General features: G+C 38.9%; 1 long non-coding RNA gene across 3 annotated transcripts in view; it reads left to right on the top strand.

Moving 5' to 3' along the window:
• LOC117195431 (uncharacterized) overlaps nt 1–12,739 on the top strand; it is a 34,227-nt gene that overhangs the window by 5,069 nt on the left and 16,419 nt on the right. For 2 of the 3 annotated variants that reach the window (XR_004475146.2, XR_007479088.1), the window contains 3 exons: nt 395–549; nt 3,432–3,464; nt 4,272–7,384. This is a non-coding gene — a long non-coding RNA (uncharacterized LOC117195431). Of the gene's footprint in view, nt 1–394; nt 550–3,431; nt 3,465–4,271; nt 7,385–12,739 lie in introns of those variants that run through there. The other variant, XR_007479087.1, reaches the window with a different exon arrangement.

Raw genomic sequence — 12,739 nt, 5'->3', positions numbered from 1 at the left:
TCAGTACCTGGCACATAGTGAGTGCTTAAGACATGTCTGAATGAGTTAATGGAGGAGAAAAGTCTAGGTCCCTGACTGTTAAGCAACATCTCAACAATTTAGTGAATGAACAGAACATGTGTGGGGTAGGAATTCAATCAATCAACACAGGCATGTACAAACCAACTTTCAGATTAGTTAGAACCAGAATGAACTCTCCCTTTGTGGGTTTAAATTTGGTTAGATCTGTGATCTGGAGTCTCAGATCACATCTGTTACTTGATCTTGGATCTTGACAAAAAGTGACAAAGGAGTGGCATTCAATGATACAATCGAGAAATGGATCTCTTCATTCTATTTTTGGGGCGTAGGTCATTTATCTCCTTGTCTTCTTCCTGTTTTGAAACATTTGCAGGTAGCGAGGTGAAGCAGAATCGGCACAGTCTCTCAGTGTCATAACCGGACATGGGGTTGACCATTGTACCACCAACCATAATCACCTACAGGGCACTTTCAGGGCCCTCTGTGCGATGAACTGGACCTGGCAGCACTGGCTGTTGCACGATTGGGGTAAGACACACTTGCACATATGCAACCACTGTGCTAGGCCTCCAGGCTGGAAGAAACTGAAACAAGGGTTTGGTGTCTTAAGCTGAGGCACATCGTGAATAAATACCCAATACTGACCTTAGTATTATGCCAAAGTCAGGAATCTGTCTGAATAACTGAACATGACATTCATTCTCTAACTGCTGAGGCTGAGTGAAGGAAGGTGGAAAAGTATATTTTTTGCTTAACTGGGCCTATCACTCTGAAATTTAGCCCCAATCATCTGTCGCACTGAGAGGGGAATGCTGGAATGTTACAAAGCATATTCCCCCCAAATAGAGGAAATGTAGTTCAGAAGCCAGAGAATTCGACTAGTCCCCTCATTTGTTTTTCAAGTTTTGCTCAAATTGGCTCGCAAATTTATCTACTATGCGTTGCACATGGATATTTTTGTCACCGAATGTTTTACAACAGCTGTGATCCTGATGGGGATTTAGTTAACCAAAGGCCCCTCTGCATGCAAGCGGTCACCAGGCATCTAACGGGCTGAGGGCTGAAATGACAATAAAGTGAGCAGAACCATGCAGCTGTGGACCAAATGTAGGGTAATAACTAGCGGTTGGCCATTACGGGGTTAACCGCTGGTGTTCTGGTAAGTGTAAAAAAATGTGGAGGTCCTGCTCAAAAACACAGCCCAAATTCGAATAGTTCCATTGGGTTAGAGTTAAAAATGCTTCTGCTTCCTTTTCAGCTGGTGATTATTTTTAGGACACCCATCTTGTTGGAGTGTCTAACACATATATTATAATTATAATTTTTTGATAATTATGTCGTAGTTTTCCAACATGCTTTTAATCTAAATAAGGGATCTTTGCAGAATATCAGCTTCTTAGTCTCTGGGGTTTCAGCCACTAGTGCCTGTGCCTTTATAATTTCCAGACTTGTTGCATTTACTCTGGGAAGAATTTTTACCTACATTTGTTGAGTTAAAGAGCCATCCATTCTGTTGTTTTAAACAAATGAAATTGTATCACTGCAATGTCAGTCCAAACATGTGTAATTAACATGGAAAATATGTCTGAGCCATATTGGTCAAGATAGATGACTTCCTTGCATGACTTATAAACAGAGGCATAAAGCCAGGATGTCAAAACCAAGTTGTATACTGCAAAGGTTTATCTGGGAGGACTTTCAAATTACAAAGGAAAAAAGAGACCAAATCAGCCTGCCACGCTTTCTTAACAAGGGGAGCAACTTTCTGCTATCTGTATAAAAATAAGCCTTCTGTCCTCCTTTCGACATGTGTTACTCACACTGCAAAGGTCAAAATGGACATCTCATTCTTCTGGAAATGTTCATCAAACAATATAATGGTACATGTCAGGGCTTTCAGATCATTCTGGCTGGAAAGGGGCCTCTAAACTCCTTTTAAATTTTATCAGTGACTGTGCACAGAATTCTCTTTGGAATTCTTTGATCAGTGTGGCCTAGGCTCTGAAAGAAAGAGAATTCTATCCCCTGCGTGCTTTTCTGAGTCCTCTGAAAGCTACCAGCTTTGACCTTTTTCTAGGGTTGTTTTCCTAGGTAACGATCCAGTGATACTATTGCTTACAGGTAGTAGAGTTGTAGTCACCTTACCTGCAGATGCTCTTCCGTTCCTTTGCTGGATGAAATGAGCTCATTCGGAGTGCACCTGAAGAATCTTTTTTTGTCCTGAAGTATAACCCAATCCTGTTTTTATGTTATCAGTGGCATCAATTAGAAATTAAGTGTGCCAAGAACCTCTGAGAAAATCCCACTTGTGACTGAATCGCATCCCAGGAAGTATAGTTACCAAGGCATAAGTTAACTTGGGATAAGAAAAATCCAATTTGACTACAGCCCTATACAGCAATACCTCCCTTTCCAGAAGGTGTAATGAATTGTCAGTGTACAGGTTTGTAGACTTACTTATATGGGAAATTCTTCCTCTGAGAAAGGTCCCTTGGTTTCATTCTGGTGGTGCTATATCAACAAGGTTCTTGACCACTTGGTTCGTGAAAGCTTGCTGTTCATGAACTAAACTCATGTATATTCTAATAGTAAAGGCCTTAGGATGTATAATTCCTTCTTTAATTACCAAGCAGCTTGAGCTCTGAATGGTGTTTTCATATATGAGAGGGTGGGAGAGTGAAAGCAAAAGAGAGAGAGAAAGTGAGGGAGAAAAAGAGGGAGAGAGAGGTCTAGGAATATTTTGCTCTACTGTTTCAAAAGGGAAAATTGTCTAAATTGTTCTGTCTTGAGGTTACCTGAAGAAGGGTGCTCATAAAATAAGACTGCTTCCTACTGCAGACGTCAGTTTTACTGCGGATTGCAGGAAAGTTTTACATGGATTTTTGATATCTGTCAAGGAAAGGGAAGTTAATGTTCTGCCGGGCAGGGAAGGTAAACATAAAACACATGGGCTCCTCGGAAACTGAACAAAACGTGGAAGCCCTCACTCATCCTTGGGAATGTGGTAAAGCTACGAAAGCAGAACCATCATCACTCCATCTTTCTTGGCATTTAGTCCCACGTCAGCATTCTAGAAAACCTTCTCTACCCTTCCTTCCATTCCACACCTCTGATAACACCTGATGAGACTGGCAGGATAAAGTTGAATAACTCACGGAAAAGGGATGCATTCCTTTCCGTCTTCACCCTGCTGGGTACCTCAGTATATCGAGGATGGATGCCTTTATTCTAGGCCCCATCCCTCAATTACAGGAGCTTTGCAGTACTCTTATCTGGATGGATTGAAGACCTAATAGGAGAGTGGGAAAAGGATTAGCATCCTCAGAAAAGGAAAGCAAAGAACTTATCAAAACAGGACGTAGGGTGCTACCTTGAAGCCCAAAACTCAATTTTATGTTTTTATTTTTCAGACTGATGCCATGAAAACAACTGCCAACAAATCAGTGAGTATAGTGCAAGGGATTTCTTGTTTATCTTTTTAAAGTTGAAGATGTAAGGTAGTAAATTACTATAAGATATATTCTCAGCCAAAGCTAACCTGGGGGGTGTGTTATATAAGTGTGTTGTATACGCATGGGCATATGGTCACATACACATGTATCAAGGAATGGATCGGTCATCCTGAATATATTCAATCTCTTGTGAAATACTGGGCACTGGAAGTTGGAAGCTGCAGCAAACACAGCATATGCTATAAGCATTTCACCTATTAAAGTATCTGACACTTGGCAGGTGCATTCAAGAATGACCGCTCTTGGCAAGTCCATCTTAGCCTTGCACACGAACAATAAAGAGAAAGGAATATTTTCAGTCTGGCAGAAATAAGCAACAGGTGCTAAAGGCCTTGTGCTGTAGTTTAACAGGAGGGAGTATACTGAACAGTGTGAAATAAGCAGACAGAATTATAACGTACTTGTAATGAAAACGATGGCTCCTGATTAATTCTGGTCTAGACTTGTTCAAAGACCCTGGGGCCAGCACACCTTAGGGGAAGGATTTTACCCTTTAGTAATAACACAATGCATAAAATATTTAGTAGTGTACCCTTCATAGAGTAAAAAAGTCCCTTAGGGATTCTAAAATCTAGGGCTGTTTTTTCTGACGTGGAGCTTTAGTGGTCATCCCATATGTTCAGGGCTGTGGAACCTCCAGTATGTCCTTGTCTAGAATCTATTTGTCCACTCTTTAGCGTAAGGAGCTTAATCCAGTATTTTATCCTCATCTCTCATTCATTCTGGTTCTTGAAACAGATTAGTTATTGCATCAAGGCTGCTATTCACCACACATGTGAGATCTCTAATGTCACAAGCAGTTATTCTTGAGTGACTCCTGTTCTAGATGCTGTCAATAAAGATGGTATAGCCCAACGTTCATACACCATTGTATCCCTACTGTATCTTTTGTGTCTAGTGCTTTGTTTGCAAGATTACTAAGAATGCAATAGGGCAATCTTGACAATTGTAGTAAAACTGACAAAAATATTTAGGCTCTGGAGTAAGATTTGCCAAATTCAGAACTGTTTCTAAATCCTGCGTATGTGGTTTTGACTTGATTAGTTCAATTCCCCAAGGCCGTTTCTTTTTCCATAAAGTGAAGATAATAAAAGTCTTTACTTCACAGGCTCTTTTGAGAACTGAGTTAAGTAATTCATATATTTACCTTAGTAGGATATCACACTGTGTTTATTTGAATATGTTACTTTCATTTATGTTTTCTAGAGTAAATTCCATTGAAAATAACAGAGTGGGAACAGGGGTTGCTCTGAAAGAGCATATGATAGTCACACTTCTCTAGATGCAATTTCTAGGATAAACCTTCTTTATCGTGATCTGGGGCTTTGCTACGTAAAGTGTGGTCCGTAGACCAGCAGCATTGGCATGGCCTGGGAGCTCGTGACAAATGAAGAATCCTGGGTTCCACCCCAAACTAACTGATTCATAATCTGTATTTTAATGAGATCCCAAGCGATTTGTGTGCACTTTAAAATTTGAAAAGCTCTGGTCTATACAGCTAAGGTCCTTACGTGTCCTTTTAGATTTTCCTGATCTTACGCCTAATTTAATCATGTTTATTATTATACCTGTATATTTTTGTTAACCCAAATGTTTACTTTTAAAATTTCTGAATTGCTAGACAAGTCTTTCAGAATAAGTGACACTTTATTGATGCACGGTATTTTAATTTTTCTGGTACACACTCAGACCCCCAAAGCCATATTGATGCTACGTCCCCTCCCTTCTCTCACCCCGAAACACCTTAAAGACTCTCATCATTTGATTACTAGATTTTGATTTGCCTGTTTCTAGAGAAACTACTAAGACATACTGGGCATTCCCTCTTCTGATTTTGAAATTGAAATAACATCTATGTGGGGCTTAGTGCGAGAAATTTAAGAAAGGCATGGATCATTGCTTCATTCCATAAATTACTTTTCTTGACTGTATTAAACTGTTGATAGATTTAATTCTCCCTTGAAGAAAATGTTTAGTTTAAAAAAAAATGTTTCGAGACAAATTTTGACCATGCTTAATAGAAGACAAATGCATTCAGATAAATTGAAATTAATTCAAATTAATCATTTAAAAGTTCAGGTAAAGATTTTTTTTAAATGATTGGTATAAGGTTCTGCTAAATTTACATATTTTTTCCCTTTTAAATAACACTTTCAAGTTACATATAGTCCTTTAACTTTTTTATGTGTAACACTATTATTATTTCCAATTAATGGGGATATTTTCCATACTGATTTTTTTTTTTCCACTTACTATTCGACCACCATCTCATAACAAGGACAGCTTGAGAGTGCGTGTTAACAAAGTCAAACACTACAAATGAACTTCACAGTTCTCTGCACTGCTCATTCTCACCTCATGAATCCGAAAGTGTCTATGAATTTGAAAGATTGCTGCTGGCGGATGATCTCACCTTCCACACTTCCATATTCTCTGGTTACGGTTTTTCTCCTGTAAATGGCTCCCTATACTTGGAGCTGCAGTGCCAAACTTTCTAGACAGGCATAAATTACTGCTGTGTCTCCCTTCCTCTTTTTCTTCATTTATATTTCATACTGTATGACAAAGTGAAACATTGAGTAACGGATGGTGCTAAAGGACGGTGACTATTTACTGTGTTTTTCTCGTGCTCTGGGCGTTTTATATGTCTGAAATACCGAACTGTATGATACTAGAGATCAAACAAGAGGACTTGAAAATTTTCATTTGTTGCAAGGAAGCTCTGGTTTTATAAAGGCAGCTGCAAATTAGACTTTAATTGCTAACTGAAAGGAATGGTTGCAATATGTTGTCGGGCAAAATATGAAAAATACAGAAAGGTCAAAGTAGTAAAGTATATATCCACTTACCTAGAGCACTGAATCATTCACTGAGCTGACATTCCTGCTGTAAACTCACTCACTTTCATAAAAGATTTTTTTTCCGTTTTAGGAACAAGAGAGATGTCTGTGTCATGCCAGCCCTAATACCTAACCCATCTTAATGGGAAGGGCAGCAGAGCAAATACCTTTCTTTCTCTTACTTGGTTCATTTTTAATTTATAGGCTTTAAAACTATTTATCAACTAACTTCCTTCCTCCCTTCCTTCCATTCTCTTTTTTCCCAAATAATCTTAAACTTTCTCCTGAGGGGAATACCAGTTTTCTCCTCACTGTCCATGTAGTACGTGCTCCCTACAAATTCTTTATTTTTACCCTAAAGATAGAGGCTGTCTTATTTTCTGAAACAGACTGGATGCCAATTTTTAAAAATTTAAAACAACTAATAGTGGTAAACTCTGTAATTTCTCTCAAAAAATTTTCCCCCAAATTAGGGCTTGACGTTATACTGGAACTGAAATGCTCAAGTTAAAAGAAGGAAGGAAATGAATATTTATTGAGGGTCTACTATGTGCCAGAAGTTTTCCCTACATGATTTCTTTTAATCCTCATCACAGCACTGTGTGAGAGCTGTTATTCTCTCTAATTTGCAGTTTAACAACTGCAATTCAGACAGTCAGTAGCTTGCCCAACATCATATAGCTACTAAATCTGTATGACTCCAAAGTCTTTCCCACTTGATTATATACCAGTGTCCTCTCCCTCAATTTTGCAAATGAGACCCATGAGGAGCAAAGAGACTGGGGGCTTAAATTGGTGTCTGAGTTTGAACTGGATAATAGGTTCTCTGTTCATCCCACTGTGCCATTGGCAATACAAAGATGGGGAAAAAACTTGTGCAACTGGCCCTAAAATTAAAATTCACATTAAAATATCTGTAAGAAAATTTACCATGTTCATTTTCTTGAGGGGTGGAATCTATTAATATATTTCCTGTCTGTTACTGACAATAAAATCTCATGTGATTCCTCCTCATGTTTCTTTCTATCTCTTTCTCTCTTCAGTGCCATGAGTTGATCAGACCCCAGAGATAACGACTGTTATTTTTAAGGAATTCTGTATATGGTTGCAGGCAACACAACTTTCTCGTCTCCATGGAACTGGAGCAGAGGTCAGATTATGCTGGGCCAAACTCCAAATCTATAGAACGAATTTTCTATTTTCCAACCATTAAGGCGGACTGTCCTCATAAATTTATGTAGCTGTTCAAAGAGTGAGCCTTATCTTTTTCCTATTTCTCTAACTTCTTCCTCCCAACTTCAGAATTGAAACACAGTAGGGACTCGTAGTACAATAAATATTTTTGCATATTTGTTACTCTTTTTTTCCTCCCACCAGAGTTTACACAGAACAAGAACTCCACAGATGATAAACAGATACAGATGTTTTCCATGACTGTTACCATATTTACAAATGAAAATATAAGATTTGGTAGGTAACAGTTAGTTAGACTGGGGGAAAGGATTGAAAACGTTTCAAGGTTGTGTTAAGACCTCTTATACCCATTGCTTTTGGAGAGGTAATAAGAAACAAAAACAGAAACCACATAGCAAAATCTGAACATCACCTGCCTTAGAGGTGTGCAGAAAGTAGGCTATACATCCTCTACGCCCAGGCCAGCTTGAACTACTCCCTGTTCCTTAAATATACCTTGTTCTTTCCCTTCTCTGAGCTTCTTTTTAAGATGTTCCCTCTGATATAACTGTCCTCTCTTCCTCCCCTTCTACCCGTCAAATTTCCACACATCTCTCAACATTGGATTTAAATGCCACCTGCTTCATGCCGGCCTCCCATGAACTGAGGGTCAGGAAGTCCCTTCTGTGTGTGACTGTAGCAGTTGGAATACAGATCTTTTGTAGCACTTACCACTCACTGTACTAAATCTGGAGTATTTTTATATCGTTATATCTATCTTCCTTATAAGGTAAAGAATTGTTTCTGTATATCAAAAAGTATAATCCTCACTCTTTTCTATTTTTGTTCACTTGGCTTCTGGGACGTCATGCTTTCTCAGTTCTCCTCCTCCCTCACTGGCCATTTCTTCTTGGCCTCTCACTCTTTCCCTCCCTCCTCCTCTCCCTCTTTTGGTTTTAGTTCCTCAGTCTGGACTCTTCACGATGTAGTAAAGCTTGGTTTTTTAACTTGATCAATATCCACTCACTCCCAAGATGACCTTATAGAATTTTACAGCTTTAAATACCATCTAAATGCTGATGACTCCCAAATATATTATCAAGCCTGGATCTCTCCCTCAACTCCAGATTTATCTCCACCTGTGTGCCGAATCATCTTCACCTGCCTCCTCACTTGGCATCTCACATGAAATGTGTCCAAGACAGAAATCGTAATTCCCCCCAACCCCCGCCCTACCAAAACTTGCTTTACCTTCCCCTCCTTAGTAAATGGCAACCAGCATTTTAGAACCATCGATTCATCTCTTTCTCTTAATTCATGCATACAATCTTTCAACAAATCCTGCTGGTTCTATTTTCAAAATATATTCAGAATCTGACTACTTCTCATCATTTCATGTCTATGACCCTGATCCAAGCCATAATTAGCTCTCATCCGGGATACTCAGTGGCTTGCTAACTGGTTTCTCTTGTCTCTACACTCACATCCTACCGTGTGTGTGTGTGTGTGTGTGTGTGTGTGTGTGTGTGTGTGTGTGTGTGTGTGTGTGTGTGTGTGTGTGTGTGTGTGTGTGTGTGTGTGTGTGTCTATGTCTGTTCAAGAGAGCAACCATCCTGATTTAGGTATTATTTAAACTTAGATAATGTCTTCTCTTATTCAACCCCTCCAAAGGCTCCCATCTCGCTCATGGTAAAAACCAAAGTCTTTGCAGTGGCTTACAAGGCCCTATATAATTTGGCTCCCTGTTACCTCTATGAACTCATCCTGTGCTTCTTCCCGCCCCAGGTGTTCAGTTACAGCATCACTGGCCTTTTCTTCAAGTGTTCAGTGTTCCTCCACCTCAAGGCCTTTGTGGCTCCCTCTGTTGGGAAAGATTTTCCCCAACAACCTATATTTTTTTGCACCCTCATTTTTTTATCCATCTTTCTTCATATTTTCCCATTATAAGCTTATTTCCCCCAGTACTAAGTTCTCTGGTCATCCTGTTTAAACGTCAACCCACCCCCTTCCTTCTCTGCTTGTTATTGGTGTTGTTTCCGGTTTCCTTTTTTTGTTTTCATAGCCCACCTTTCAGACGGTGCATGAGAGCCTGCCCCAAAGTAGGTGCTCAATGAACGTTTTCAGATTTGTTGAATTTCATAGTGCCTTCCGTGCACATAGTAGGTGCTCGCTGTTTTTCAATCGACAGTGTGAAGCTCCAAATTATATTTTGCACCAGAAAGGGGAATACAGATTTTTATCCATTTCATGAATTTTTCACAGTTAACAAGAATTGAAAGTGGTTGTATATCAGAAACAGGTGTGTTTCATCTGTATATAGTAAAACACTAAGTTTCAAAGAGTGGAAAATTTTGGTTGTTCATAGCAGAAGGAACTATGGAACCAACAACAGGTTCATCGAGCCAATGGCTATGTTAAAATATAGACAGTGCCACATAACTAGGAAAATGCTCATTCAAATGCTCGAAGGGCGCCTTTGATCATGTTTAAGTAAAGAAATTATGAAATGCTTTTCACTTAAAGTCTTCCTGACACAACCACAATTTGGCAATTGTTCTCAAGCATAGAAGCCAGAAAAAGATAAAACATGGTGGCCTTCTGCTCTAAACCCCATAAATAATTTTATACCCCCAAATAAAACAGTTAACAATAAGACTTTCTGAGTGAAAGGAAGAGATTTTGTAAGAGCCATTCACACCATAACAGATGTGCTGTCTTGCTTCAGCCTTACTTTATATCTTTCCTTTACCCTTTTCTCTCATTGAGAACCCTATGGCATAAAGTTTCATTTCAAAGATTTAAAATAGGACATGGAATCCTAGGCAGACTTAAGAGCAGTTGTACAGAGCAATCTATCGTGGATTTTGTGACTCTTACACAACATGCATAGTTTCCCTGGGACCAGGATATTTTTGCCCTAAAACTGGCCCAGTTCCCCTGCACAAGATCATCCTCCTTGTTCAGAAATAATGGTAGAATCGAAATAGATACCACTCAGATTGAAAGAGTCCGTTCTAATCCAATAGAAAACTACTGGCAATTCTCGGAGGTCACTGAGTTTAGGATCTAGAGATCATCTTCACGTGTCAGAACACTGGACTGCAAAAAGCTCCAGAGACAATTTTGAACCACCTAAGCAATTTTCACCACCTTCAGTGTAAGCACCTAGAGGATTTACTGACAAAAGTATGCTGTGCATGCATTTTTTTTTGAGCATTAGATTGGCAAAAATGCCCTGGATATTTGAGCATAGCCTCCTTTGTCTCTTTCTTTTAACCCTGCCAGACCTCCCTAAGATATATGCCACAGAGAAGCCCCCATCCTCCGGTGTCCATGATGAATGATTTGGGAATAGTCCAAACAGTAAGGGAGGGATTTAGCCCAGCTTCCTTGACTCTAGCCCCATTTATTTATGAGAAGGTTGTGAGGAGATTTACAGGGAAAGTAAAATATTCCATAGTGTGGCTTTTTATGCAGACCGGTGCTTAGGAATAATCATTGCTGTCACTGCTTTAATGTCGAAGGGAAAAAAAAAAAGACTTCTGCAACCCATGTAGTACAAAAAAAGAAAATAAAAAAGCAATAAAGGAAAACCAGGAGTTGTATAGTTTGATAGTTTGTTTCTAGCTTCTTATTTTATCATTACACCCTTTGCTCCAGAAACTTTACTTTTCTCTAAATTCCGTCAAACTTAATTTCTTCATCTCTGTTCTCTCTTCTCCATTTGTGTGTGAGCGTCTGTGTGTGTGACAATAATTTTTAATACCCACAGTACTTCATTATTCCTCAGAAAGACCCTCAAGAGTACATGCCAATAATTTGTCCATTGTGTAAATGATGAAACCAAAACTCAGAAAGTGAACCTTTCTGAACCTAATGTTGATAGGGAAAGAAAGGTAATGGTAGGGAGAGCCCAAATTCAAACTTAGATGCCCCTGACTTCAAAGCCTTGTAGTTAATCACTGTGTCTTCTTGCCTCTTATGTAGAGGAAGAACTTCTGCTGTTTGCTTGCTGGCACAGGCGAGGTCTGTGAGCAGGCCTCTCATATGCCTGGCTCATCGTGCATCCCCTGCCCAATGCACTTGCTTCATTGCTTTCCATGCTTGCTCTTTACTGTGAGAACAGAGTCCTTCTGGGTAAGGAAGTCATTCATTTCCACGTTAAATAATCATGGAGATGCGGGTTTAAACAGAATAGCAAGCAGAACATCGAAGCCTTATTTAGAGAGCTGTATTCAGTATTTCTCTTGCTTTTTTTTCATTTCAACTTTAGGTTTTCAGTACAAAAGAAGAAGGAAAAATCAGCGATGCCTGATTTCTTTTTCCTAATATTTTCTTATGGCAATTTCCAAACATAAAGTTTGAAACTTTTACACAGTAAATACCCATACAGTCAGCATCTAGTTTCTATAATTTTGCATGCTTTACTTTTCACCTCTCTATCCACTAATCTCTCTATCCACTAACCTATCTTATTTATCTGATACATTTTAAAGTTAACTGCAGATATCAGTGCCCTTCACCTCAAAACAGTATGAATATCATCAACCAGGGTTCAATATTTATTGACTCTTTTTTGTTAAGGTAAATTTTATGTAAGGTGAAATGCACAAATCTTGTGCATCATTTGATGATGTTTGATGTGTATCTACATCCACGTAACTAAAACCTCTTTCAAAGTATAGAATATTACTATGCCAAATCCAACATAATCCTCATCTCCTAGCCCCCCTGCTCACAGAGACAATCACTGTTCCAGTTTTTACATCATGGATTACTTTTAGCCATTTTAGTCTTCATAGTCATTCAAACAAATCACATAGTAACCACTCATTTGTATAAGATTTCTTTTACTTAGCATTATGTTTTTGAGATTTATCCATGGGGTTGTAGTGATATGTTCCTCCTTATTTCTGAGTAATATCCCAGTGTATGAAAATATCACAGTTTGTTTATCCATTCTTCTCTTGATGAAAACTTGATCTAGTTTTTCAGTTTAGGCTTTTCGTGAATATTCTTGTGCAAGTCTTTCTGGTGTACACGTTTTCATTTTTCTTAGGTAAATACCTAAGAGTAGAATTGCTGGATTGCGAGGTAGGCATTTTGTTTAGTTTTATATAGGAACTGCCAGATCTTTTCCCAAGGTAGTTGCATGGTATTACATTCTCATCAACAATGTATGAATATTCTGGT

This window comes from Orcinus orca, chromosome 9 (genome assembly GCF_937001465.1).
Source record: "Orcinus orca chromosome 9, mOrcOrc1.1, whole genome shotgun sequence".
Taxonomy (NCBI): Eukaryota; Metazoa; Chordata; class Mammalia; order Artiodactyla; family Delphinidae; genus Orcinus; species Orcinus orca.
The sequence above is the reverse complement of the archived record's forward strand: the minus strand, read 5'-3'. Positions and strand labels throughout refer to the sequence as shown.